Source organism: Ochotona princeps, chromosome 22, assembly GCF_030435755.1.
Source record: "Ochotona princeps isolate mOchPri1 chromosome 22, mOchPri1.hap1, whole genome shotgun sequence".
Taxonomy (NCBI): Eukaryota; Metazoa; Chordata; class Mammalia; order Lagomorpha; family Ochotonidae; genus Ochotona; species Ochotona princeps.
Genome location: NC_080853.1, coordinates 35951436 through 35966973, shown reverse-complemented (window position 1 = coordinate 35966973; position 15538 = coordinate 35951436). Strand labels below are relative to the sequence as shown.

The 15538-nt window shown below is 50.0% G+C and overlaps 1 non-coding gene across 1 annotated transcript; it reads right to left on the bottom strand.

The window, feature by feature from the left end:
* Nucleotides 1–14275: 14275 nt before the first annotated feature.
* On the bottom strand, nt 14276–14382 carry LOC118760213 (U6 spliceosomal RNA). The gene has a single exon (XR_004996649.2). It is a non-coding gene; the product is annotated as a U6 spliceosomal RNA (small nuclear RNA).
* Nucleotides 14383–15538: the final 1156 nt, after the last annotated feature.

The following is a 15538-nucleotide window of genomic DNA, read 5'->3' as shown; positions in this document are numbered from 1 at the left end:
ACCAGCAACAAGATGGGAAGGGGCGTTCACCAGGAGCTTCAGAGGTGAACCCAGATAAATAACCGCCTGTCCTGCCGGTCTGTTTGACTTGATAAAGAACACAGAATGAGCAGCAGGTCCAAGATGAGTAGTGCGGGAACAGGGTGGATTTCACAGCCCCGTCTGCCCTTCTAGAGCTGAATAGGGCACCATTTTGTATAGGGAGTCAAAGGCTGTGCAACAGTACTGCGCATGCACTGAGCTGCGGGTGAACTCATTTCTGGCTCAGTGAACTGCAGCAACCTGGCATCCTACAGGTTCTACCCAAGATAGGTCCAGGTAGCCCTCAGACCTAATGGCCAGTGGGTTCTGGCAAGATCACCACCAATAACAACCTAGCTATATAGGACACCTGGAGTCTCCCTAATCCTGGGAACTGCTCAAACCAGAAGTGGTAGAAAGTTTGTACAGACAACTATGCAGCCTCAGTATGGTATCACAAGAGGTGGAGGAGAGTTACGGAGCTGTGGTTACAGACCATGATGGAAGTCTAACATAAGAACCCAGACCTCGCTGGAGAGAGTGGCACAAGTGACAGCAAAGAGCCGTGTACCAACGACAATAAGTAAAATCTAATTGTAGGCCTGTGGGTGATACAGCGTAGAAACCTGCCCCAAGGAGAAGACTCTGCTAACCAGAAGTGCAATGATCAAGAGCAAAAGAAGAGACAACGAATATTACTGAAGACTCTTCTGCAAAGGAGCAAAAGTGTTTGCCGACTTCATGGTTAACTGAAGAAGACATCAAGAAAATGGGGAATACAGAATTCAAAACACTTGTTCTAAAGTTAATCAACAATGAGAAGCATGGAATACAGGAGTTCAAAATATATCACACAGGAAATGAATCAAATGAAAGCTGATACATCAGAAATTAAGAATACAGTGGAGCAAATTAAAAGCACAGTGGAAGGTCTCCAAAATAGAATGAAGGAGGCGATAGAATTGGAGTGTATTTCCTGCCACCAGAGGGGAAACTAACAAAAAGCTGGAAACAGAGCTAGGTCAAGCTAAAAACAGTATTCAGGAACTGAAAGACATGATTAAAAGGCCAAATATAAGAGTTATGGGAGTCCCAGAAGGTACAGAAAGAGAAGTTGGGTTTAAAAACGGGCACCAGTTCGGTTCATATCCCAGCAGCCCTGCTTCCCATCCAGCTCCCTGCTTGTGGCCTGGGAAGGCAGCCAAGGATGGCCCAAAGCTTTGGGACCCTGCATCTGCATGGGAGACTTGGAAGAGCTCCTGGTTCCTGGCTTCGGATCGGTGCAGTTCTGGTCATTGCAGCCACTTGGGGAGTGAATCATCGGACAGAGGATCTTCCTTTCTGTCTCTCTTCCTCTCTATATGTATCTGACTTTGCAATAACAATAAATCTTTAAAAAAATATGCCTCTTCCAAACCAGCTCTGTAAATGATACTTAAAGATGTTCTCTTGACAGAGAAGAGGAATAGCACCCACCAAAACCAAAGGTAAATGCGAAGAACATCTCAGTAATATAACAACAGAAGACTGAATCAATAAACAACCCATTGGTAAAATGACAGGACCAAATTACCACTCATATTAACCCTGAATGTAAATGGATCAAATTCATCAATCAAATGTCATAGATAAGTAGACTGGATTAAAAAATAAAACCCATTTGTTGCCTATAGAGACATAACTCACCAACAAAGATCAATGGAAACTGTATCATGGATTTTTACTTTTGTTCTAGTTTCATCTCTTCAAAACACTTTTTCATTAAATTCTTCACTGACTCATAGATCATACAATAGCATCATTTTCTTCAAAAAGGTTCTTGATTTTCATTTCTTCAGTGACACATTAATCCTTCAGTATCATGTTATTTAATTTCATAGCATTGCAAATTTCCATTTTTCTTCCTGTTGTTGATTTTGTTTTGTGGCTTTTCATATAAGGGGATGTATAGTAACTGTGTAATGGAGACTATCGTATCCAGATTTGAGGATACAATGCAATATTCATCTCTACTTCCAGATCAGAGATGAACTTCCAATGAGACTGTTCACTATATCTTGACAATAGGATGCTGGACTCTCTGCCGTTGTCCATGCCCGCAATGACGGACATATGACTGTTTATGGACAACTATACTGTAATAATAATAATATAGGGGAACTCAGTGGGGGGGGAACTTGAGGAGAGGAGAAGGGAAATCCCAGAGCCTATGGAACTATATCATAAAATTATAATAATAATGGTAATGAAAAGGAGTGAAAAAGAAGCTTGATGACTGCTGTCATTTTTACTCCCAAACAAACCCCGATGTAGAAGCACTTCCTTTGAAAGACAAGAGCTTCGTGTCTCTTGCAGACTTTCCTTGGGTCTGTCACTGAAACTTGATTCTTTCCTCTAGTGTGGCCCCTTCCTGGAATCCAGCGCTGTTCGAGACAAACATAACACAAACCACATGTGCAACCTGGTATTCGCCTGTAGCCACATTTTTTAAAAGAAAAAAAAAGAGTTAATATATATAACTTAGCAGGCCTAAAACATTATCATTTTACCACAAGTCATCTGTCAAGCGCCCAGCCGATAGCGTGCTAACAGCTGTCACAGTAGGTTCTCCATCACCGTTGCCTCCTGAATGCTAGCTCTGTCTACCTCGACAGGCCCACTGCTTTCAGGCTCATTGCAGTAAAGACTGTACAGGTACAATCCTGCCCCCATTGGAAACGTTTTGGTGGTTTCAACAACTCAACTAAAGCGCCAACAAATTAATATGCAAGGACGACCACCTTCCGCCCTCCTCTTGCTTCTGCTCTCTTCCTGCCACGTGCTCACACATCACGTCCCAGCAAAGCCGCTCTCACAGCTCCCCAGCCAGAACTCACTCCCTCATCTCTGCATCTGCTGGCCATCCTACTCTGCTCACTACACCCCAGCACGACCTCCACAGCACAGCCCAGGCAGCATCCTCTCCTGGGTCTTCCTTCGCTGCACTGTGAGCAAAGAGCATCTTCTCTGATATTGTCACTCTTTTCCCCGACCCTCCACCAAGTCACCGCTTCGTTGTGTGGCAGCTAAAGCAATGCCAGCCCTTGTTTCCCCTCTGAACAAGGATGCCTGGGAGAGGCATTTGTTGAGTTTTCACTCTTCAAACCAGTGCAAGAACTTGAGGTAGGCCTGGCACTAGGCTGCGGTTGGACGATGAAATGACCAGAACAGGTGAGGATGATGTCTCCAGGGAAGCAGTTAGCTGGTTGCATACTCCCCTGAGCTGGAACACTGTTGGTTGTCCCAAAAACATGCAGGGCAGGCAGCCACAAAGACGGGCTCCAGATGGGTTCCCTGAGAACCAGCAGCCAGGATGCTGGGCAGCGAGGGTGTCCCATCAGTACAGCCAGTGCAACCCCACAGAGCTAAAACAGAGGATTCCGTCTGTAAGCGTAGGCTTGTCCAGTGCTTGTGTCTCTGAACGTGCCAGCCTTGAGGCTGCCCCGCTCTCTGGAGGCCAGGGCCTGGAGCCAGGCCCCACGCTGTCCCAGCACCTGGGCCGCTGAGGCACAGCTCGCCTGCTGGCCTTTCTCAGAGCTCTAGGGTTGACCCCAAGGTGTGCCTTCACAACAACTCAGCCTCAGCACAGCCGTGACATCAGGGTCTGGTCCTGTTGGGTCCGGAATTTATCCCACCACCTTGAGCAGAGGAGTTCCACACTAGATAATACAAAAGCAAAGGAGGGCCCAGCAGCGTGGCCTAGCAGCCAAAGTCCTCACCTTGAATGTGCTGGGATCCCATATGGGCACCAGTTCTAGTCCCGGCAGCTCCACTTCCCATCCAGCTCCCTGCTTGTGGCCTGGAAAAGCAGTCGAGGATGGCCCAAAGCCTTGGGACCCTGCACCTGCATGGGAGACCCAGAAGAGTTCCTGGCTCCTGGCTTCGGATCGGCGCAGCACCGGCCGATGTGGTCACTTGGGGAGTGAATCAACGGATGGAAGATCTTTCTCTCTGTCTCTCCTATTTGCCTTTGCAATAAAAATAAATAAATCTTAAAAAAAAAAAAAAAGCAAAGAAACTTTATTGCTAGCATGCTGGGGTCCAAGTCTCATCCAGCGCAGTGGAGTCTTGACAAGGACCCTGACCATACATTTCACATAGTTTATATAAGGTTCTGGCTGCAGTTCAAGGAAAGGGCCATTGATTCTACGAACAGGCATTGGCAAGACTATAATTGGTCAGTTTCTATCACCCGTGACCACTCTGGTGGTCAGTCTCTCTTATCCGTGCCCACCCCAGTGGTCAGCCTCTATCACCATGACCACCTGATGACTAGAGACCTTTCAAGTCTCCTCTGATTGGTCGGCTCTGTCCAGGGTGTGTGGTGGTCCACATCAGGGAAGCGGGTGCCTCAATTCTAGGGACTGAAGCTTAAGCCTAGCCTGTGCGAGGCCTATCCAAAGCCTGTCATGGCTTTACTTTGGTTCCCCTTTGAGGCAAGCAAAGCACTTATTGTAGAGGCCAAACTTAGTGGTTAGCTTAGCAATTAATTAATCAGCATCATTCTAATATCATTTATCCTGCATTCTAATTACCATTACTCATCCAACTCTCTACTAGTTGCTATCTGTTAACCTTAATCTCTATAATTACCTAATGTTATCTTTTAACACTTACATAGTTTTGTCATTAACTTTATTTTCTGGGCCCGGTGGCGTGGCCTAGTGGCTAAAGTCCACTTCCCATCCAGCTTCCTGCTTGTGGTCTGGGAAGTCAGTTGAGGACGGCCCAAAGCTTTGGGATTCTGTGCCCATGTGGGAGACCTGGAGGAGGTTCCTGGCTCCTGGCTCCTGGCTTCAGATCGGCACAGCACTGGCCATTGAGCTCACTTGGGGAGTGAATCATCGGATGGAAGATCTTCCTCTCTGTCTCTCCGCCTCTCTGTATATCTGACTTTGTAATAAAAATAAATAAATCTTGAAAAAAACTTTATTTTCTTTTTTTGCTAGACATTTATTTATTATTGAACTGTTTCTTTTTTTTTTTTTAGATTTATTCATTTTATTACAGCCAGATATACACAGAGGAGGAGAGACAGACAGGAAGATCTTCCGTCCGTTGATTCACTCCCCAAGTGAGCCGCAACGGGCCGGTGTGCGCCGATCCGAAGCCGGGAACCTGGAACCTCTTCCGGGTCTCCCACGCAGGTGCAGGGTCCCAATGCCTTGGGCCGTCCTCAACTGCTTTCCCAGGCCACAAGCAGGGAGCTGGATGGGAAGTGGAGCAGCCGGGATTAGAACCGGCGCCCATATGGGATCCCGGGGCGTTCAAGGCGAGGACTTTAGCCGCTAGGCCACGCTGCCGGGCCCTGAACTGTTTCTTAATAGTACTCCCTAATACTATTTCTTATTACTATCATTCTAGTACTATTTACCTACTGTTTTACATACTATTGTCTTCTTTTATCTATCACTCAGCACACCTTAGTACTACTGAGCGCTTACTTTAGTGTCACAGTCTCACAGTCCTAGCTGCGTAGGAAGTGGAGGAGGAAGCCTGATGGAAACCCCAGTGCAGATCAAGCGTTGAGTTACTGAGCAGTTCTTGCACCACTTGTTCTAACTAGATCCACAGATGTGTGTTATGTGTTCTCTCAGGCTCCAGCTCTAGGAATTATTCAGAATCAACAGGTTTTAAACTCCTGTATCCCTGTGCTGTCTGCCCAGTAACACCCAAACCCTACTGCCCCCTCTCCTTGCATTAGCACCACGTCTGATCTCTATTGTACCACCAAATGTCTCACCTAATGACAAACTGGGGCGTAGGAAGTACAGAAGGAGCTAACTTCCTGAGGGCACGGCTGGCTTCTACCTGCTGGTCACCTGGCATCAGTTAATGCCTGCCAGCGTCCCACATGGGCACTGGTTCCACTCCCAGCTGCTCCACTTCCCATCCAGCTCCCTGCTGATGCCCCCGGAAAAGTACCAGAAGATGGCCCAAATGCCTGGGCTCTCCTACCAGCGTGGGAGACTCAGAGCAAACTCCCAGCTTTGCCTGTCCCAGCTTCAGTAACAGCGACTTAGGGAATGACCCAGTGGCTCCATCTCTCTGACTCTCTCTACAACTCTGCCTTTCAAATAAAAATAAACCTTTTAAAGAAAACAACAACAAAAAAGCTTGTGTTAAATAAATGCGTGCCTTCCTGCTTCCTTTACGTCTCACAGTTTGTCCTTCGGGGGGAAGGTGGTCTCTGGTGGGTCTCTTTGGGCGCACCATGAAGCCCCGTTCATCCGGCCAGAGCCACCGGGCATGAGCTGCAGTACTCGCTGTGCTGCCGTTCTGCAGGAGGCTCTGTGCAGCAGTGCCCTATGACGGACACTGGGGGCCAAGGCCAAGGCCCCATCGGAGCTGTCTGATGACAGCTCACTAGGCTTCTAAATATAAGTTTTTTGATTGAAAGGCAGAGAAAGAAATCTCCTATTGCTTATTACACATTTCAAATGACTGCCAACAGCCAGGACTGACTCAGGCCAAGGCTGAGAGCCGGAAGCTTCTCCTGGGGACTCCCATGTGCGCAGGGGCCAAGGACTGGAGCCACCCTCTGCTTCTTGGGCCCCTGAACCCAAGCCCCAAGCCTTGGGCCCCTGCACCCATGTGGGAGACCCAAGAGAAGCTCCTGGCTTTTAGCTTTGGTCTAGCCCAGTGCCGGCCATTGTGACCATTTGGGAAGTGAGCCAGTGAACGCAAGAGCCATGTCTCTGCTCTCTTTGTAACTCTGCCTTTCAAATAAATCTTCGAAGAAGAAGAAAGAGGTGGAGGAGGAAGAGGTCCCAACAAACATGCTTGCATCGCATGATCTTAGAAAAGAGACTTCATTCTCTCCGTGTGATGACACGTGCCCTGTGTGACAGATACGTCGGAGAGACCCAAGGATGGGTAGGCACACACAGAGGGCCAGGCAAGGACATGGTGTGCTCACATAAGATTTATTTGTTTTTATTAGAGGATCTGCTGTGGTGGCCTAGCAGCTCAAGTCCTCACCTTGAATGTGCCGGCATCCTATATGGACGCTGGTTCTAATCCCAGCAGCTCCACTTCCCATCCAGCTCCCTGCTTGTGGCCTGGGAAAGCAATCAAGGATGGCCCAAAGCCTTGGGACCCTGCCCCATATGGGAGACCTAGAAGAAGTTCCTGGCTCCTAGCTTTGGATCGGCTCAGCATCAGCCATTGCGGTCACTTGGAGAGTGAATCAACGGATGGAAGATCTTCCTCTCTGTCTCTCCTCCTCTCTGTATATCTGACTTCCAATAAAGAAATCTTTAAAATATATGTATTTTTTATTAGAAAGGCAGCTGTACAGAAAGAAGAACTGAAAGGTCTTCCATATGCTGTTTCACTTCCTAAATGGCCACAACAGCTGGGGATGAGCCAATCCAAAGCCAGGAGCCAGGAGCTTCTTCCAAGTCTCCCACATGGGTGTAGAGTCCCAAGGCTTTGCGCCGTCTTCTACTGCTTTCCCAGGCAACAAGCAGGGAGTTGGACGGGAAGTGAAGTAGCTGGGACATGAACCACTGCCTATATGGGATGCTGATGTTTTACAGGTAGAAGATGAGCCTGTTGGGACACAGTACCAGTCCCTAAAATGCATTTCTTAAGTATGCCCCCCAACACACACACACACACACACACACAAACACACACCCCTCTTTGATCTGCTACTTGGATTCCAACACTCAGAGACCAAAGCTTCAGGGCTAAGGCCACTTAACTCTGTCTTCTACATGACCTGAGTCCTTGGATCCTACCTTTCCTAGTGAAAAGGTCCAGAGCTCATTTCTCAGGGATCCTCACATTTCCCATAGCTGCAGAGGCCACCAAGTCTGTCCCCACCTGGTGAGCAGAGCCATGGCAGCCCTTCCCCAAAAGGCTCCCTTTGCTGGGACCTGGGCCATCCAGACGCAGAGTCCCCACAAGAGAACATACAGCTCTGCTCCTGGGGTGGCAAAGGAGCTGTTGGCTGACTCTCAAGCCTTCACACATAACTACAATGAGTGGCTTAGCAAGTGTTCCTCAGGGGCCCTGGACTGATGAAAGCCACGTGTTGTGAGTTGTTCATGTGTGCAGGCTCAAGTTTGCCTAAGTTTTTGGGTTACCTTAAGCAGGCCAAACGACTCCTGCCTGGTTTTCAGGAGACCAGGGTCGAAGTTCAAGCTTTGTGGTTGACTCGCACTCCTCCTCCTGCCCAGAGAACACCGTCCCCAGCTCAGCCTGCTCCCCTCCCTGTCCTCCGACGGCTCAGCTGAAATGTCCAGTCCCCAGCTTAGCCTGCTCCCCTCCCTGTCCTGGACGGCTCAGATGAAATGTCCCGTCCCCAGCTTAGCCTGCTCCTCCTCCCTGTCCTCCAATGGCTCAGCTGAAATGTCCGTCCCCAGTTCTGGTCTGCTCCTCCTCCCTGTGCTCCGACGGCTCAGCTGAAATATCCTGTCCCTCAGGGACTACTCTCACCATCTCTGAGGAGATGGCACTCACCCGCCTGCTCACAGCCTGTTGACTCTGTGTAGCACTTGCTTCCCCTCCGGCCCACATGCATTTGAACCACCTTGGTTGCAGTAGAGTTTGCCATACCCAGGGCAGGCTTTGGCAGAAGTTCCCAGATGGAAGTGCCTGGGTTCAAGTCCCGATTCCACTCCCAGTTCCAACTTCCTGTTCATGTGCATTCATGAAAGCAGCACATGAGGTCCCTGTACCAACTGGGAAATCTGGATTGAATTCCTCACTCCAGGCTTGCAGGGTCAACCAGCAGCATGGGGGCTTGCTCTCTCGCTCTCTCTCAAATAAGATAAATAAATAATTCTGGGCAGGAGCCACGGAATAGTAGACTAAGCCCCTGCCTGAGGTGCTGGCATCCCATATGGGCGCTGGTTCATATTCCAGCTGCTCCATTTCTCATCCAGCTCCTTGTTTATGGCTTGGGAAAGCAGTGGAGGATGGCTCAAGTCTTTGGATCCCTTCACCCACATGGGAGACCTAGAGGAAGCCCTGGTTTCCGGCTTTGGCCTGGCCCAGCCTCAACTGTCATGGCCATGTGGGAAGTGAACCAGGGTAAGGAAGATCTCTTTCTTTGTCTCTCCTCTGCATGTGACTCTGCCTTTCAAATAAATCAATAAATCTTTTAAAGAGCTGTATTCATTTGAGATGCAGAATCAGAGAGACACAGAGTACTACCCTTTAAACGCCCAGAAGAGCCAGGACTGGGCCCAAGGCTGAAGCCAGGAGCAGGAACACCATCCAGACCTCCCCCGTGGGTGACAGATAAGACTGCTCGAGCCATGCCTGCTGCCTGCCAGGGCCCACGTTCCCAGGACGCTGGGCACTGTCCCACAGTGTGACACCAGGCCAAACCCCTACTCCTTGAAGATCCTGCAAGGTGAAATCCAGGAGCTCCAAGAGGCTGGGGCCTCAGATACAAAATGACCAAAAAGATCTAGTAATGTATAGAAATTTCCTTCCAAAATTGCTATATGGAAGGGTTGAATGTTCCAAGGGCTCTATTAGTGACAGTGGCTTTCTAAGGAGCTGATGGATAGGAATATGAGAGGTCAGGGACCCCTTGGTCACCTGGCCTCAGGGCTGGCCCTGGATGTGGCCTCACACTGCTGATGCATGGGTGAGGGCCCTCTCTACCGGTAGCACGAAGAAGCCATTATCCAATGGGAGACTCTGACGGAAGGGAATGAGGCGTGCTTTTGGGACCCCAGCTGTCTCCCCATGGACCACATGCCAGCCACTCTGCTAGGTGGGAACCAGATGGGCCTGAGCACTCCACAGCCACTTGGGAACAGGTGGGTAAGACTGTCAGGGCTTGAGCACTAAGGCATGGACCCAAAGCCACCTCTGTGGTCAGCCTGCAAGGTGCAACTAGATGCTATTTTGATTACCCACTGACTTCCACCTCTGTTGCATAAAGAAACAGAAAGGTGCTAGCGCTTTGGTCTGTCAGCCTCTCCCCGCCTCCACTCATCTTGTGGTTTCCGAGGCTGACCTCAAGGAGGAAAAGAGTTGGGCTGTGTGTATACCTCGAGAGAAGAACCTGGACAGCTGCAGGTGTGCTCTGGCCTGGCCCAGGTGACTGTACACAGCAGGCCCCGGGCATAAAACAACCAGCCGTAGAGAGGTTACTAGGGTTGAGGGTGCCATCTGGCCATAGGCTGCTCTACTTAGAGGTCATCCCAATGCTGATCAGCCACTGTGCCAAGCCAGCCTGAGAAGGAGAGGTTAGTAATGCTGGAAGAATCCCTTGGCGTGCCTAAGTTCTTGCCTTGCAAGCACTGGGATCCCAAATGGGCACCAGTTTGTATCCCAGATGCTCCACTTTCCATCCAGCTCTCTGCTTGTGGCCTGGGAAAGCAGTGGAGGATGACCCAAAGACTTGGAACCCTGCACCTGGAAGAGGCTCCTGGTTCCTGGCTTCGGAGCAGTTCAGCTCTAGTGGTTGCAGACGCTTTGGTAGTGCACCAGTGGACAGAAGCTCTTTCTGTCTCTCCTTCTCTCTGTAAGTCTGACTTTCCAATAAACACAAATAAATCTGGAAAGAAAAAAAGAATCCCTCGGAGGCAGCAGGCTTTTGGGAATCACTCCCAGAGCTATGCAGGATAGCCTGGGTGCACCCCAGCTCCACTCACAAGGGCAGGTACAGGAGAGCCTGGATACATCCCAGCTCCACTCACATCTTCTTGCTAATGTTCGTCCTGGGGTGTTAGATGACAACTCCAGTTCTTGATTCCCTGCCAAGGGAGTGCGAGAGCTGGCTAATTTTGGGCTCCTGGCAGTGACTTGCCCAGCCCCAGCTGTTGCAGTGTCAAACAGCAGGTGTCTGAGGTGTGAGCCATATTCTCCTGCTCTCTTATTTGAAGTCACACACACACACAGTCACACAGAGAGCTTTCATCTGCTAGTTCACTCCCCCAGATGGCTGCATCAGGCAAAGTTAGGCCACACCAAAACCAGGAGTCAGGAACTCCATCCAGGTTTCCCACACGGACAGGAACCCAAACACTTGGGCCATCATCTGCTGCCTTCCCAGGCACATCAAGCAGGAAGCTGGAGCCGAAGGACAGGGAACTGGAATTGGCATTATGATATGGGGTAGTGGCCATTCAGCTTGTAGCATCACAACTGATGGGTGCCCTGTAACTGGAAGAGGGCGGAACTTGCTTCGGCCGACCCGACCTCAGGCTACAACCCAGAAGGACGGCATGGCAGGCCCCAAGGCACAGCTCCACCAATGAAGGACCTTCGGCTTCCGTGTCAGGGAGAGTTTAAAAGTCCCTTGCACCTCTCTTCCTGGCTCTTCTTCCTCAGTAGCCCTCTCCTTCACATCTGTCTTTCCGCTACACCGGGAAGGGAAGCCCATGACCGTGGTTCCCCAGAATAAAGGCCATCTAAATTCTTTTTATTCGTTCAGCTGAGGTATTCTTTCCCTGGTGGTCAGTGAATCTTGCAACAATGCTAGCCCTAATTGAATTTCTGATAAACACAGAAGGCCAGGAACCGGCTCTTGAATCCTGCAACAACCAGTGGGTGAGCTTGGAAGCGTGCCTCCCCCACGTCCACATCCAGCCTTTGGATGGCCATCGCCCCAGTCGCACCATGATGGCAGTCTTAGAGGATGACCCAGGGAAGCTGTGAGACATTCACTGTGGCTTACCCAGCACATAAGGAATGGGTTCTCTCCAGAAGTGTGGTCGGCATGCAGCCGGAGGATGCTTGGAAAGGTGATGACTTGTCACGAGGTCGACTGATGAAGTCTGGGTAGCCTGTGCTGGGCTCTGCTGTGATCTGCTGGCTCATCCTGCACATCCGTAAGGAATATGGAACGAGAGGGACTTCAGCTGAAGCAGGGCCTGGATTGTTTGGACTGTGATAGGAAGGAAACTCCGTTCAACTTGGCAGCAGCACTAGGTGGAACGCTGCAGGGAGCTGAGGGGAGTGTGCAGCGGGAGGGCTGGAGACCTTGCACCGCCCTGCTCTGAGGGTCCCAGCTCCAAGCCAAGTGTGAGACCACGTGGCTCACAGCTGGAGATGGCACAGAGGGACACACAGAGAGGCAGGTGGTGACACCCACAGGAAGACAGCAGAACCGGAGAGGAGCCAAGGCCTCTAAGTGGCTATACTTTGTCTTTGCTCAAAGAGGGCTCCCTGGAGCTAAGCACTGTGCCGCCTGTCATGCTGATGTCTCACCTGAGCCCTGGCCGTTCCACTTCCACCCCAGCTCCCTGTTAACGCACCTGGGAAAGCCATGCAAGACGGCCACCTACTGGGGGACTTGGGTGGAAGTGACTCAGCTAAGGTGCTGCGGCAGCCTCAGCAGCAGCGTCAGAAGCAGAGCAGCTGAGACACAACGCAGTGGCCATGTGGGATGCTGAGAAGTGCCTGGTTCAAATCCCAGCTCCTCCACTTCCAATGCAGCTTCCTGCTAGTGCTTGAGTCCCAGCAACGCACATGGGAGACCTGGATGCAGTTCTGGGCTCCTGACCCCAGCCTGGCCCAGCCCTGATTTGTAGCAGGCACTTTAGGCAACGGACCAGTACACGGGAGAACAAACTCTCTCCCTTCCCTCATCCCTACCTTCAAAATGAAGTAGAAAGGAATAAGATTTTGAAAAGGGGTACTAGAATTTCCACACACTAAGGTCCATGGGCTCAGGACTCCAAGGACGTGGTGACAGCAAGTAGGAAAACATGAAAATCATTCCTTCAGCAATGACCAGTTTCTCTCTTGCTCCATTCCTTTGGATGGGCCTCCTGCAAGAGGCTGATCTGTAGCTGTATGCAGCAATGAGAAAATTTTCTTTCTCCTTTTGCTAAATATAAGTGGATTGATGGACTGAAGGGAGTGTCTGATTGCTGGAAAACCAGCGACTCACAGGAGGCAGCAGTGCCTGGGATGGGGGAGAGGTGCATGGAGGTGCAGGAAGGCCGTGCCGCCTGGGCAGCCCACTGCAAGGACCCCAGGGCCGAGCAGCGATAGCATCTACCAGCCATGCCCAGCCCCGTGCTTTACAGACCTGCACGTGCCGGCTGGGGTGCTGTGCATTGGCCGCAGACCTCGCCTTCCTCACTTTTTCCCATCTCAGCCTTCTCTCTCCTTCTCCCACCCTTGCCCCTCCCTTGTCTGAGTGCCCTTCAGGGTCTGAATTTTATATGTACATTAAAAGTTGTGGGTTTTTCATTCCTTTTGTAAACAAAACAGTGCTGAGGAAATAAAAGGAAGATGTAAAAATATTCGTCTTTTAAAATGCAGGCAGAGGGCCCAGCACAGTAGCCTAGCAGCTCAAGTCCTCGCCTTGAATGCACTGGGATCCCATACGGGCGCTGGTTCTGATCCCGGAAGCCCTGCTTCCCATCCAGCTCCCTGCTTGTGGCCTGGGAAAGCAGTCGAGGATGGCCCAAAGCCTTGGGACCCTGCACCCGCTTGGGAGACTGGGAAGAAGCTCCTGGCTTCTGGCTTCAGATTGGCTCAGTTCCAGCTGTTGCAGCTGCTTGGGGAGTGAATCAACGGACAGAAGATATTCCTGTCTGTCTCTCCTCCTCTCTATATATCTGACTGTAATAAAATGAATAAATCTTTAAAAAAAATAGAAAAAAAGATTTATTTACTTTTATTGCAAAGTGAGCCGCAACGGGCCGATGCGCGCCGATCCGATGCTGGGAACCTGGACCTCTTCCGCGTCTCCCACACGGGTGCAGTGTCCCAATGCATTGGGCCGTCCTCAACTGCTTTCCCAGGCCACAAGCAGGGAGCTGGATGGGAAGTGGAGCAGCCGGGATTAGAACCGGCGCCCATATGGGATCCCGGTGCGTTCAAGGTGAGGACTTTAGCTGCTAGGCCACGCCGCCGGGCCCTTTGTCTATTTTTTATATCAATTTTATGTGACATTTGTTAAGGTCAATATGCTATTCATTTTTCATGACTACATGAAAAAAGTACTCAGCTATAAGAATATTTAAAAAAATAAAGATTTCCCTGTCTCTACTCAATCTCTATTGAACATATTAATTGCTAACCTTATCCAATATGTATATTCATATTAAAAACCTTTTATGTTGAGTGTTGTATATTGTAATTTCAAAAATGTGGCAAAAATACAGTTTAGAAAGAAAATAAAAACTTGTCAATCTCACCATCTGTAGATAACCCTTATTAAGGTATTTTTGCAATCATTGACAAATCATGTACTGTTAAAGAACAGATTCTTTTTTGAACTAAATTACAAAAAAATATGGAATGCTTCACGAATTTGCGTGTCATCCTTGCTCAGGGGCCGTGCTAATCTTCTCTGTATCGTTCCAATTTTAGTGTATGTGCTGCCAAAGTGAGCACAAAAGTAAATAAATCTTTTTTAAAAATCAATAAAATGTAGGCAGAGCGGTCAGACTTGGCACATAAGAGCAGGGTTTGGGGTAGCCCAAGGAAGCGCAGTGAGAGAAGCCCACTCAGGTTGTGTCCTTAGGAGCGGAGTTTTCAGCCAGGCCTTCAGGCACACACCGCGGCTAGGTAGGCTTCCTGACCGGCCAGCCTGCAGGTTTTTATCAGCGCATAACATCCCCTGGTCTGGCCCCGCATGGCAATTACAGTGAGACTCAAAATTCACTTCCTCTACAGCAGGCTGGTTTTTAAGTCAGCCTGCAGCTGAGGTTATAAACATCCACATGGCCCTTGGAAGAACAAAGGGTCCTCAGCCTGCTGGGAAATTGAAAAGGGAAAGAGGGTCACACTGAAACCAGGCAGCCACATGTGGCGAGGGCGGGCACAGGGCAGCCTGGGGCAGAAGGCAGAGAGCAGGCAGGTGCCCACGGGGCATGCAGTTTGGCTTTGTTACCACTGTTCTCTTTGCAACTGTAGTCTCAGGAGAGCAAGAACTCCCTGAAGAAAGGAAATAATCTCACTTAGTGACCCCATTACTGCCGAATCCAGTCACAAAATGGAGTCACTTTGGTTCAGGCCTGCCTGAGTTTACTAACCTGATCTTTATGCTTCTGTACAAAATGCTTTGCCAGCTTCCTGCTCTTTGGACCAGAGCACAAGATGTAACATGTCCTGCCAGTGACCCTGGATCCCGTGGTTGCCTCCCACGGCCGCCTCCCACAGCTGCCCAACTCACCAGCTCTGTAAAAACCCTTGGAAACCTCACCTCGGGTCATTCTCTGAGGGAAAGGAGAGTTGACCCCACCTGGTTGGTCTGTTCATCTGCCTCCTCAATCAACTTTGTTGCTTAGAAGAGTTGTCTGGGCTGCACTTCTTGGGGAGAGACTCCAGTCGGATGCAACGTTTGGTGCGTTGGCTGGGAATTTTGCCTCCGTTGCACCATCCAGCCTCCCTTGGAAGTGTGGAATCGGAGACTGAGCCACTGCAGGAAAGGCTCAAGATCCCTTAAAGAGCAGGTCATCTGTCTAGGTGCACCACTGGGACTCAGGGCCAAGCTGGACACAGCGTGTTGCCCCAAGTCAGGACTCTAGCTGGGACACCAGTGGACTCT